This window comes from Prionailurus viverrinus, chromosome D1, assembly GCF_022837055.1.
Source record: "Prionailurus viverrinus isolate Anna chromosome D1, UM_Priviv_1.0, whole genome shotgun sequence".
Taxonomy (NCBI): Eukaryota; Metazoa; Chordata; class Mammalia; order Carnivora; family Felidae; genus Prionailurus; species Prionailurus viverrinus.
Window position 1 is genome coordinate 10,484,985 of NC_062570.1, and position 13,616 is coordinate 10,498,600.

General features: G+C 44.2%; 1 protein-coding gene across 3 annotated transcripts in view; it reads left to right on the top strand.

Annotated features, from left to right (window-relative positions):
- Positions 1 to 13,616, top strand: part of PTS (6-pyruvoyltetrahydropterin synthase) — a 147,574-nt gene that overhangs the window by 58,393 nt on the left and 75,565 nt on the right. For all 3 annotated transcript variants that reach the window (XR_007156202.1, XR_007156200.1, XR_007156201.1), the window contains exon 9: positions 8,914 to 9,044. The gene's annotated coding sequence lies outside the window, so the exon portion shown is untranslated. The remainder of the gene's footprint in view (positions 1 to 8,913; positions 9,045 to 13,616) is intronic.

Genomic DNA, 13,616 nt, shown 5'->3' on the forward strand with positions numbered 1-13,616 from the left:
GGCCTGGTAGGGAGGCCAGCCTGGAAGGTCTTCCACTGCAGGGGCCTATTCTCAAGTTCCCATGAGGCAGCCCTGGCCCCTCTCAGAGACCCCTGACAGGTTGGTTGGTGGGAGCTTAGAACCTAAGCCCCAGGTGGTCACAGTTTGGGGATTGAAAGTAAGTTTGATCTGGCTTTGTAGTTACTGGTGATGAGGTCTAGAATATCCCGCTTGTGCTCTTGTTAACCACCACCCCCTCACGCCCTCATGCCCCTCTTGGATTGTAAAAACTCATTCTTCTATAAGTTCTCGCCTTTCTGTTTCTCAACTTTGTGTCTCTTTGTGTCTTCCTCCCTGCTTGTTCTCTCTGTGTCTCTGTTTCTCTCTCATTTCTCCCCATGACGTTGCCCGTGGGCAGACAGTCAGTCACCCCATGCTTCCAGTGTTTGTTCTCTCTCCGGCCTCTCCGGCCTCTGCTACAGACAAGGCACCATTTCTCCACAAGCAGCGGGGAGACTGTCTGCCTTTCTTGTGAGCTGCTGCCTCTCCCTCTCATTGCTGGCTTCAGGAGGTCTCTGTAGGCCCTCACACCAGACCAGCTTCCGGCTCATGATGAAAAGGGGGTGCTCTGCTCTTCTGAGATAAAGCGTCAGGGGCAGAGCCTAATGACTAATGCCTGAAGCCCAGGGTCTCTGGTGCTGGCTTCCCAGGGCAGGCAATTGGAAACTTTGCTATTAAGAGCCATCTCCTTTGTTCCTACACGTTGCTGCTTTCTTGTTACCGGGTCCATGTTAATTGCTTTTCTGACGATTTTTCTGGCAAGCTATTTTTGCTGTAAAGGAGTCTGGGGTTGCTGCTGCATGTGGAGGTAGTGTCATAAGCCCCAGAGGGTGCAGTCATGGTGACCTGATGCAGAGCCCGGGAGGCTCCACACAGGATAGAAGATAATGAAGTTGAGTCACGAAGAGTTTGTTTTAAGCCATCAGTGATGTAGGCTCAGAGCCTTAAGAAATGATAGCAGCCTGTAGCCAAGCCTTTCTCAGGGTGTCATTCTTATGGTGTGTGTGGTTTTAGCAGGCCACTCTTCCAGGGAAGGGGCCTCAGGAGGCAGGCACCTGTGTGCTGGACTAGATGACTTCTAGGTTTCCCAAGAGCCCATGGATACCAGCGCAGCACAGAGACTAGCACTGTGGTGTCCCGTCTCCTCAACCCCACATCAGAGTGTGTGGGTGGGGGACTCAGTAACTCGGTGATCACAAATATTAAGCAACATCCTTCTATGTGCCAGGCATGGTGTGGAGGACTGAGGACACCACTGTGAGCAAGTCACAGCTGCCACCTCAGAACAGCCTCCAGTCTGGCTGCAGGCACAGACCCACACACATGCAATTAGAAGGCAGTGTGGTCAGCCCCAGTTACACTGAGCACAGAGGAGAGGTACTTACCCAGTGAGGGCCAGGGCAGGCTTCCTGGAGGAGGAATCAAGGGAACTGAGTCTAGAAGAATAAGCAGGCATGAGCTAGGCCAGGTAAAAGGGGTGTAAAGGCAAGGAGAGGAAAGGTGAATTGTTTTCTTGCCTGCACCAACCAGTTTAAGAATAATATGGTAGAAGCCAGCCATAGAAGAAGGGAAAATGACAAAGCGCTGGTCTTTTGACTTTACAGACCAAAGTTTAATCTCCTGTCCTTTGTACAAGGGCCTCAGACTCTGTGTCCAGCTGCCCAGTGTCTGACCTGTGTGCCCCTTTCATAGTTCCTTTCACGTTGTGGCAACCTGAAATTTCTGGCACTGCAGGTGAGCAGGTCCTGATAATCCCTGCCTCACTCAGAGACTGTCTAAACTGTGTGCCCTGTGGTACCCAGTGCAGTGCCCATCAAATCCTTTCCTGCGGCTGTGTGTTAGCCCCCTACCTGTCAGGGTGATCAACGGGAACTTGGCAGTTAGAGGCAGCCACCAGTCACACGTGTCATTAAGTTTACAGCAGAACACGGGCCTGGCCACAAGATGAGGCTGCAGGAGGCCTCCCTGTGTCAGCTCCCAGCTGGGGAATCAGAGAGGCACGACCTTCCTGGGGAAGAGGGACATCTCTCCTGGTCTCTCCTGGGTGTGGGGGGACTGGAACCTCTAGAGGGTGAATTCCACTGTGGGCCACTTTCTCTTCTAAGGACTCTGGGAACTAGTCCTGAGGGTCCGTTTCCTTTGCTGCTGGCCTCAGCTTTTCTGGGCAAATAATGGAAAGTCCACGGGAGGTGGTGTGGTTTTATGAAAAGTCAACTGGACCTGAATTTGAATCTTAGCTCTGCCATTCAGCTATGCAGCCTTGAACATGTCTCTGAATCTTTTTTTTTTTAATTAAAAAAAAGTTTATTCATTTTGAGAGACAGAGAGAGAGAGAGACAGAGAGCATGAGCGGGGAAGGGGCAGAGAGAGAGGGAGAGAGAGAGAGAATGCCAAGCAGGCTCTGCACTGTCAGTGGGGAGCCCAACCAAGGGCTTGAACTCACAAACCACGAGATCATGGCCTGAGCTGTAACCAAGAGCCAGACACTTGACTGACTGAGCCACTCAGGTGCCCCACACTTCTCTGAATCTTGATTTCCTGGGGGTTAATCACATCTATTTTTTTTAACAGCTGTTGTGAAGATCAAAGCATAGCACATCTAAAGCACATTCTTCAAACCTTTATCTCCCTGGGCTCAGTGTAGTGGCTGCATTCATTCATTAAACAATTATCGATCGTCTACTTATTGCTACGCATTATTCTAGGTTCTGGGGAAACAGTAACGAACAATATTCCCTGCTTTCATAAAGCTCACTTGATTCCGATAAGGAAGCTAGAAAGTAAATAAACTAATAAATAAACAGGATATCTTCAGCTAGTGATGAGCTAGAAAGACAAGGAAACAGGCTGGCAGAGCAGAGAGGGATTTGGTAGGAAGCCTGAGAAGGCTTCAGGGAATGGGTGCTTTTAAACCAAGATATGAAGGCTGAGAAGGAGTCTGCCTCTTGGCAGGACCTGGGGAAGAGCGTTCTGGGCAGAGAAAATAGTGAGGAGGAGTGTGTGCTGAGAAGGGAAGGTGCCTGGTGTATAACAAGCGTCATGAACTCTGAGGGGCATGGCATGAGATGAGGTGGTGACCTGGAGCTAAGTCCTTGCATGTTTCCAGACTGTGCTGAGATGTCCCGGGGCCCTGCAGTGAATTCAAGGGCTCCACGGGATATGTTAAATGTTTAAGGCGACACTTAACATCTGTTGGATCCCATGTAAACTACCAACGAGTCAGGATAATTTGCGGTTTCACCATTAGATTGCTTTACATGCTTTTTGATGATATCATATCTTCATGAAGCTGTCTTTTTACTGGTGGCTGTGGTCAAATGCAAGCACCATGCATCTATAGAATATAGATATTCTATAACATCTATATTAATATTTAATCCTAATATAGATTAGGATATTAATATATTAATATATTAATCCTAATATAGATTATATATTAATCCTAATATAGAATAGGAAATAAGGGTGGCAGTGTCTAATCTGATTCCAAGGTTTGAGGTGCTGTGTAGTACCCAGCCAGCACACACATCCCATTAGTAAGTAGTTGGTTATTTAAGAATGCAATAAAAATAATTTTTCCAACTTATATGTATTTTTTCTAATGGCTATTCAGTTATTAGGACATAAAGACTTATTACATTGTTTGGGCTTAACTACTTAAGAACCGACCCTTAGGTATTTCTTTTGGCCTAGGAGGACTGTGAAAATAATTACTGAGCCACTAAGGCCTTATGAACAGAGAAGTTTGGAAACCCACCCTGGGCTAGGTCAGAGGCACTCTCAGGGAAATCCTTTTCAGGCACTGGGCCTGATGTTAGGTGTGTGTCTTTGCACAGACTCAGGAGTGTGTGTTTGTGAGTGTGCAAGCATCTGGAAAAGGTTATGTAAGTTTTCTCACTCGGTGGGTCCCTGGCCTACCTGTGGGGACCATTAGGATCATCTGGGGAACTCTGCCAAATAACAGTTTACTGTTCTCAGCCCTGGATATTCTAATTCTGTGTGTTTGGCAGAGGGGTCTGAGTTTAGAAAAACCTGTGCTCTCATTCGCATTCCTTTAGGCAGCCAGGATGGCCCAGATTTGGGGGTCTGGTTGTTTTCAGGTGCACCTGCGGGCCAGGCTGTGGTGAGGAGTGGAGGGAACTGTGGGGCCCCGCAGAACCTTAGAGGAGGTCGGCGCTGGCAGCACCCATCCCCATATCCGTCCTATGTGCACAGCGGCAGTGACCCGAAAGGAAGGCGCTTCCTCCGTAGGAAGTTCCAGTGGGGGAAAGTCCTCGCTCTCCCAGGCCCACTGATCAGGCACCTCCCCCGGCCGAGCGCCCACAGACCCAGATGCCTGGGGACGGTTTTGGGGTAGGGTGGCAGGGGAGGGTCGGGATGGCTGGGTGCGGCTGGGGGAGGGCGGCCGAGAGGTGGCAGCAGCCGCCCAGCGGAGCCTCCGGGCCTGGCGCGGACGCGCGGGCGGCTCGGGGACGCGCAAGTGGCTCGGGGACGCCGCTGCTCGGGGACGCGCGGGTGGTTCTGGGAGAGGGCGGCTCCGGGACTCCGCAGAGGAGGAGGCACGGAGCGCGCAGACCGACTCTGGGTTCTCTGAGTGCGGCGGCCTGTTGACGTCAGAGCCCAGCCTGGTCTCTACACACGGTTTGTGGGGGAACCACACATTGAGTTAGGTAACACGTAGATGAGCCAAGGCCCTCGGTACACAGATGAAGAACCACGGTCTCAATATAGTGTGACGTGAATTTTTTTTTTTTTTTTTTTTTTTTTTTTGGTGGCAGTGGTTGGGCGGGGGGAGGGAGATTTAAAAATAACTCCATTGCTGGTGTCTAAAATTTTGCTATTACAGGTGCATTCTCATGTCTTTAAGTATTGTTCTCTAAGCTATGGGAAGGAGCAGTGCATTAGACCTGACCTCTTTAGGGTCAATCAGCGACTTAATGTAATCTTTCCTGGCAAGAGAAGGGTTACCCCAGAGTACTCAAGAAACAAAGAAGACTGAGGGCTCAAAGGTACTTGCCAGTCAAACCTTGGAGACCAGGGCAGTCTCTGGGAATGTCTCAGCACCTTTTATGTTGGAGAAAGAGCAGCCCCATATCCATTTTGTGAATGTTTTAGGGAGGATTAATGAGGTACTAGCACAGGGTGGTTAGTCCAGTGCACTGCATTATTATTATTATATTATTATTATTATTATTATTATTATTATTATTTTGTAAAAGAGAAAGCACCTATACTAATCCTTTATACATTATGAAATCAATCCCTCCACTCCCTTTTTTTCCTTTAAAATATATTTTATTGTCAAGTTAGCCGACATACAATGTGGTCTTGGCTCCGGAAGTAGATTCCTGTGATACATCACTTACGTATAACACCCAGTGCTCATCCCCACAAGTGCCCTCCTCCATGCCCATCACCCATTTTTCCTGTACTCCCATCCCCTACCCCCATCGACCCTCAGTTTGTTCTATTTGAGAGTCTCTTGTGGTTTGCCTCCCTCTCAGTGTGTAACTTTTTTCCCCCTTACTACCCCCATGGTCTTCTGTTAAGTTTCTCCAATTCCACATATGAGTGAGAACATATGATATCTGTCTTTCTCTGACTGACTTATTTCACTTAGCATAATACCCTCCAGTTCCATCCATATTGCTGCAAATGCCAAGATTTCATTCTTCATTGCCGAGTAGTATTCCATTGTATATATAAACCACAGCTTTTTTATCCATTTATCAGTCACTGGGCTCTTTCCATAATTTGATAACACTGCTATATACATTGGAGTACATGTGCCCCTATGAGTTAGCACTCCTGTATCCTCTGGATAAATTCCTCGTAGTGCTACTGCTGGGTCATAGGATAATTCTATTTTTAATTTTTTGAGGAACCTCCACACTGTTTTCCAGACCTCCACTCTCTTTCTTTCTATCTTGTCTCTTTGAATTAGGGAAATGGTGTGGTATGGCACAATGAACTTTTAAGCCAGAAGTTCCTGGCTTGGAGACCTCTCTCTGCCACCCCTTCACTGGCTGTGTAATTCTAGAAAACAGTCTTTTAATTCTGGGAAAAAAAACCTCAGTATTCTCACCTGTAACATTGGAAAAATGGTGCCCGTTGGATGTGTGTCCCGAGCGTCAAGTTAAATAGTGGATGGAAAACACTTGGTGTATGTATTGACCTCAGGCCTAGGTCCTGTGTGTGTAACAATAGTATCTTGGAGAGCTTCCTCCGCTCCACCCCGGTTGAATTTTCGTGTGTTTCTCAGTGACACCAGCGACTCTGTTGAACAAGGCTGTCTGGCCTGAGGATTCTCCCATCTTACACTGACCTCAGGTATAGAGGGCGCCACCTTGAGGCAGAATTCAGCACCTTTTCGTGCCAGATTGTAGGAATCTTTTACCAGAAGAAATAGAAAGTATTAGTAGGCAGTAAGATCTAAACATCATTTGAAGCCTGGTTCTCCACAGGCTTCTTCAAGGAATTTAACATTTGTTTATCCTTATAACAAATTAAAATGTTTCCAGAGGTCTTCAAACCAAATATGCAGAAGCTGGGAAGAAGCTTCATTTGTCTTTTTAAGGAAAGTCCCCTACTGTCTTCTGTAATGTGTTTCTAAAAATGTATGTGAACACCAATCAATATTTCTCTGATTGTTTAATTGAGAATGAAATGGCACTTGTAGGCTCGCAAGTGTGTAGGACAAAGACTTTTGTATATTTTTATTTCCCTCTGTTCTCCCTTCCTACCTGAAAGTTTATTAGTTATATATGGGTTTGGGATCTGGGTTATTATTAAATATTTGTTGTTGTTGTATATGTCCTGGCTCTATTTTGACATATATTCTTTCTTGTAACTGTATTTAAACAATCATTTTAGACCCATCTCTATGTTTAATAATTGGTTTCACTGCTCACTGCTAGTCCTTTTATATTCTGATATTTTCATTTTTGAGCTCCTAATGTTAATTCATCACTTGTGCAGTTGGAATATATTTCAAAGTGATTGAAAGAGGAATATTTGAGTGGCAGACATTTTGAGCTCTTACCAGTGTCTTTCTGTTGTTCCCTCTCAAAAACTGAAACTTATCCATGAATAAAATTCTTGAGTCTAAGTCTTTTTCTTGTCCAGACTGTAGACATTGCTCTATCATTGTAGAAGAGAAAACCAAGGGCAGCATGGTTTTTATTCCTTTATAGACATTTACCTCTTTTTTTTTTTTTTGGTTTGGATGTATATGGAAAAATATGTTTTTTATTTGTTTATAATTTTAAAACTTGTCAGAATATTCCTGGATTACTTTTACCTGGATCCTGGTGAGCCCATTTCATCCCAGTCAGCTTCCCCTCTTCCCATTCTTTTTCAGAAAGTTTTCTTTAATTATATCTTGAATGATTCCTTCTCTTTTGATTGTTCTGGATTTTTCTTCAACAGTACAATTTTTCAGCTGAATCTCTATTCCTGGTCTTCCATAGCAAAGATTTTCTTTCTTTCTTTCTTTCTTTCTTTCTTTCTTTCTTTCTTTCTTTTTTTCTTTCTTTCTTTCTTTCTTTCTTTCTTTCTTTCTTTCTTTCTTTCTACGTTTATTTATTTTGGAGACAGAGAGAGACAGAGCATGAAGGGGGGAAGGTCAGAGAGAGAGGGAGACACAGAATCTGAAACAGGCGCCAGGCTCTGAGCTGTCAGCCCAGAGCCCAATGCGGGGCTTGAACCCACGGACCGCGAGATCATGACCTGAGCCGAAGTTGGCCGCCCAACCGACTGACCCATCCAGGCGCCCCAAGATTTTCTTTTTTAAATTTCTATATATTATTGAATCTAAGATGGTATTGACTATTAGAAGCACTATTTTATGTACAACTAGAAGAAAGAAAAAATGCTGCCAATAAGCTATGCCATCATGCCATAATTACAGTCCTGTGAAATCAGTAAATTGATCACACACAAGCCCTTCCTTGTTTTCAAATGTTTCATCTATTTTGGGGGATTTATTAGTTTCTCCTGCCTTCAACTGCATTGTTTGGCATGTCATAGACAGTCCATTTTGCATGTATCTCAGTGACAAAACCTAGTTTGTACTTCAAGAAAACTTCTCTCTTTCTTGGATCCTATCAAGTGCTTGGTTTTTCTTTAAAAACAAAAAAGCAATTGCTGTTATTGCTCCAATAATATACTTGCTTCAGTCATATCAGATTATCTCCTGCTGGTCTAATTCCATGCCTTTCTGCATACACAATAACTTCTTGTTTCAATGCCAAATCATAGTGTAATTCTTTTAGAAGACATTTCAAATGGCAATTAAACTCACATGTAATCACAACAATGTACATAACTCAATTAAAGTGCTTACAACATGAATAGCTGAGACTAAAGTTTGCCCATGGCCAGGACTTGCTAGCCTCACCGTGACAGCTCCCCGGTCCAAATGATTGTAAGATGTCAGTGATAGTAAAACTTAACCTGATTTCCAAAGTGTTAGCATGTGGGAAAATGGATGTCTTTAGGATCAGTGAAACAGGATAGTTCAATTCTTTGTTCCCTTCTCTGCATTTTGAAAGCATTTCTCGAGTTTGCCATCCATAATACTTATTTGACCTTCTGCCATGTAAATTCCACTCATTTACTGCTTTATATATGGCTTTTAATTTTTATTCAATACTTTTATTTTATTGGAAAAATTTTTTAAGTCAAAAGCAGCTTCCTTTCCATCTGTTCTTGGCCTCCATCAGTCAAATTCTCCTTTATAAGCCTGAAGCCCCATGATATTTACCAGGCATCTGGGTTCCCCAGTGATGTGTGTGATTTATAGGACTTACCCATAAGAGTGCTCATTGAACTCTCATCCATGCTTTACCCCTTTCCCTACCCCTCCCCTTCCAGATAAGTGCCAGGAAATGACAAGGACAACCTTGGAGGCCACATGATGAAGACAGCAGAACTTTTGTTAGCCTGGGTGCTCCTGGGTGGAGAGCTGCTCTTGAAAACTGGGAACATTTGCCTTGGGCTGTTTTGTAAGTAACAGATCAACTTTTATTATATTTCGTCTGGTATACAACTATTGAATGTATGTGTACAGCAGCTGAAGTTACTGTGATAACACATATTCTGAAATCACCAGGTATCTTTTCTAAAAGATTTCTTTAAGAATGGCTCTGAATTTGCTTTCTTAAAAATTTTTTTTATTGTTGCTGGTAAAAGAAGAATAATTTTACAGTGAAATTGTCTCAAACAAGGTAATGAAGTTATTATTGGATTTTAACACTCCCATCATTTCTGCCAAAAAAAAAAAAGTTTCAGGATACAGTTTTTCCCCAGTGGGTGTGTGGTCTTCTGATTGGCTCAGACATTTGATAAAAGAGATCTCTCACAAAGGGCTGAAACTTGGGTGGATAATAACTGAATATTGTTTTAATATTGTTTTGGATGAACTATTTTAAAAACTCTACTCTTAAAATTTAAAAAAAAATTTTTTTTTAACGTTTATTTATTTTTGAGACGGAGAGAGACAGAGCATGAACGGGGGAGGGTCAGAGAGAGGGAGACACAGAATCTGAAACAGGCTCCAGGCTCTGAGCTCTCAGCACAGAGCCCGACGCGGGGCTCGAACTCACGGACCGTGAGATCATGACCTGAGCCAAAGTCGGCCGCTTAACTGACTGAGCCACCCAGGTGCCCCTCTACTCTTAAAATTTTAAACTAACTTCTACCTCTTGTGTCCTAAAAGTTCTGTCTCATTGTTTATTTTATTTTTATTTTTTATTAAAAAAAATTTTTTTAATGTTTATTTATATCTTGAGAGAGAGAGCAAGACAGAGTGTGAGCAGGGGAGGGGCAGAGAGAGAGGAGAACAGAAACTGAAGCAGGCTCCAGGCTCCGAGCTGTCAGCACAGAGCTCAATGCAAGGCTTCAACCCACAAACCACTAGATCATGAACTGAGCCAAAGTTGGATGCTTAACCAACTGAGCCACCCAGGTGCCCCTCATTGTTTATTTTATTTTTTTTTAATTTTTTTTAACGTTTATTAATTTTTTTGAGACAGAGAGAGACAGAGCATGAACGGGAAAGGGTCAGAGAGAGGGAGACACAGAATCCGAAACAGACTCCAGGCTCTGAGCTGTCAGCACAGAGCCCGACGCGGGGCTCAAACTCACGGACCGCGAGATCATGACCTGAGTTGAAGTTGGCTGCTTAACTGACTGAGCCACCCAGGCGCCCCCCTCATTGTTTATTTTAAAAGAATCACAATTAGGCTTAGCATAGCAAAAGAGCCCTCCCCTGTCATTGCATTTTTGTAAGAACCTAAAATATCATCTCTCATGGAAGTCTGTGAAAGTTATCCTCATCTCTCTTTATTTCAGCTTGTTTTCCATATGGTTTTCAGTTTAACTTCACAGGGCCACATTATGTTTTTCATATTATAGATGCCAATTTCCCCAAATTTTCTTCTGGTTTCTATAGCAAATCATCTTCAGAGGTGTGCTCTTTTTCTTAGTCTTCTGGGTGATGCTCTCTTTCTCAAATGTGGCACTGTCTTTCTGTAGACCCCATGAGGATCTCCCCTCGACCCTGACCCCCTTCACTTTACTTACCTTTAAGCAGGTAGTGCTCTATGGAGACTTGGTGCTTGCTAACACAGAGGAAGTGTGGGTTGTCCTTGGCTTTGCTCATTACCCTACTTTTTAGGTCTGTAGCTAGAGGGCCAGTTGAGGTGCACAGCTCCCCTGTAGCTCCCAGAACTGATAGGATTCATCTTGATGAATGATGAACTGATGAACTGTTGTGGGATCTCCTCCTACTTCTGCCTGTAACATTCAGAACTGACGGAGTATGCACAAATCTTTCTCACCAGCACAGACTGCCTTCATCCTGCCTGCAAAGCATCATATGTGGTAATAAATAAATTCCACAGTGTGATGAGCCATTGCTAGTCCTCTTCTACTTCCTGCTCCATGCCTTCCCGGGAATTGTATTCTGTGAATGGATGTAGTTATATTGGGCAAGATGCAAAAGTTTGCTGGCCCAGGCCCAAAGTAGCACCCGGAGTAAAAAACCAGATTTTTGGTTGCTTTGGCCCTGGGTCTTTTAACTGGGGGTTGAAAGTAGGAGAAAGGCAAAGTCTTCCCATAATTTTTTAGGTGGATGAGACTACCCTGTTTACAAGGTGAAACATGAATTGGGGCTCCTGGGTGGCTCAGTCGAATAAGCGTCTGACTCTTGGTTTCACCTCAGGTTATGATTTTATGGTTCATGGGTTTGAGCCCCACATTGGGCTCTGCGCTGGCAGACTGGGGCCTGCTTGAGATTCTCTCTCCCTCTCTCTGCACCTCCCCTGCTCTCTCTCTCTCTCAAAATAAATAAACATTAAAAAAAATCGAGGAGAAACATGGATTATTTGTCTCAATGCAGCTCAGCTTCATTAGATTTATTTAATTAACAGAAACTCCTTCTAGATTCTGGTTAACAGGTTGTTGATTAGTCTTCATTTTCAGTGTTGTGAATTTTGTCTTTTTTCTATGTCATAAGTAATTTAGGGAGAAGTTTAGAGACACATCCTCAGGAGTATCTAGCCAGATGCCATTTTAAGCTCTAAGTGGACCTGGTTTTATTATTATTTTTTTTTTAAATTAGGTCTAGAGGCTACTTCAGTTTACTTATTTATCATGTTCCGCTTAACTTAAAGCACTTCATGTAGCTTCCAGTGGGTCCAAAGTTGTCTTCAGATACTTCTCTAAATTCTGTTGCAGGGGCCTTTGGAGGAAGCAGGGGTGAACTTCTTTCAGTAGCATGTAGCCATGTCAAACAATCATCAAAGTGGGGGTTATTTCTCTGACCTGAGGTCTTTTTCAAAGTTCTTTTGGCTGTTAATAACAGAAACCAACTACAGCCAATTGTAGGATGGTGGGGGACAGGTCAGAAAGAAAGAAAAGAAAAGGGGAAAAACAGAGTGTATTGGGACGCAGGAAGATGTTGCAGAATCTAAGGACAGTTGGGCCTCTTAAGAGTTGGGACTAGGAGCTCTGAAGCTGTTAGGGACACAGACCCTTCATTCCCTTTCTTCCTCCACTTCCCTCCAAAAGAAACATTAACTGTAAACAAAGTCCTGTTCAGGATGTACCTGTGACTTCACTTCTCTGTGTGTGTGGGATGAAATGGGTGCCCTATAGCTCCTGAGTTTTCCTTGTCTCCATTCAAGTAACCCAGTTCAGATGGATGGATGCTACTTCCTGGAGCCTGCTCTCACTCCAGACTCCAGGGAGGGAGAGAAATTGATGGGCCTGGCCCGGGTCAGGTGACCACTTTGACCACCCAGTCAACAGTGGTTGGGTGTGTGAAGGCACCTGCATATGTATTGTGAAGGTACCAGCCTGACTGCTGGCTCCACCTAAGGGTGGGGGGCAGTTCCCAAAGAAAGAGGCCCATTGTGATCTGGGCAGATGCCCAAAAGGTGCCTACCACTCTTGATGTTTGGAATAAAGCCCATTAGGTCCTGTCCTGAGGGGAGCTGGGATGGCGGCTGTGATCCTCCTCTCAGGACTGTGGGTTACTTGGGTGGAAAGGAGCACTGGTCTTCCCACTAAGCTGTGGGTCTTGGGGCTCTCGTGAAGAGTTTGCTCTTGTGAGTAATTTACAAGGCTGCACACCTGCATCTCCAGCTGTCTGCCATTGCGTTCTCCCTGGCATTGTTCCCACCCCCCTCCAGTCAGGAAGATTGTTAATATGAGATCTACATTTTGCAAACTTTCTTTCTAGAAATGACTTTATTTGGAAACTAAATCTTCCTTTGATGCTAAAGCAGGACCAGTCACAACTGGACGTGGCACACCTGCTACCATTTGTTTTTTTCTGTGGAGGTAGAAGTGGGGATACGTTTCTCATGGCTACACTCAGTGGAATTCAGCCACAGTTAGCAGTGTAGGCGAGCATGAGGCTAAGGGCCAGGAGTCATGGATTTTATTCCTGAACACAGCCTTTTACATAAAACTTCAAGACTTTGGGCAATCTTATCAATGGGCCCAAATCTCACTTTTTAAAAGTAAAAAAAAAAAAATTTAATGTTTATTCTTGAGAGAGAGACAGAGTGTGAGCAGGCAAGGGGCAGAGAAAGAGGGAGACACCGAATCCGAAGCAGGCTCCAGGCTTCAAGCTGTCAGCACAGAGCCTGACGTGGGGCTCATACTTACAAACTGGAAGATCATGACCTGAGCCAAAGTTGTATGCTCAACTGACTGAGCCACCCAGGCACATCTCACTTTTTAAAAGTTTTAAAATGGAGATAACAATGCTTTGTTTATCATTTAGCAAGTGTTTTAAATAAAGCACAATGCATTCTTTATTAATTGACATCATATGGACCATTCATAACTTTCCAACAACATTCCAGTGGTTAATAGAGATTTGTAGCATGACCTCATGAAGAGAGGTGGGACCTTATAACAGTTAAACAATTCATCTGATGATGTAAGTAAGTTAGAGGTAGAGCTGGAGTGAAGCATAAAATTCTGGACCTGACCCTTCCCCACCTGAAGTCCCGCACTTGAACACAGGTCTTTTCTCCATGTCCCTGTTCTTTCTAGCAGACCCT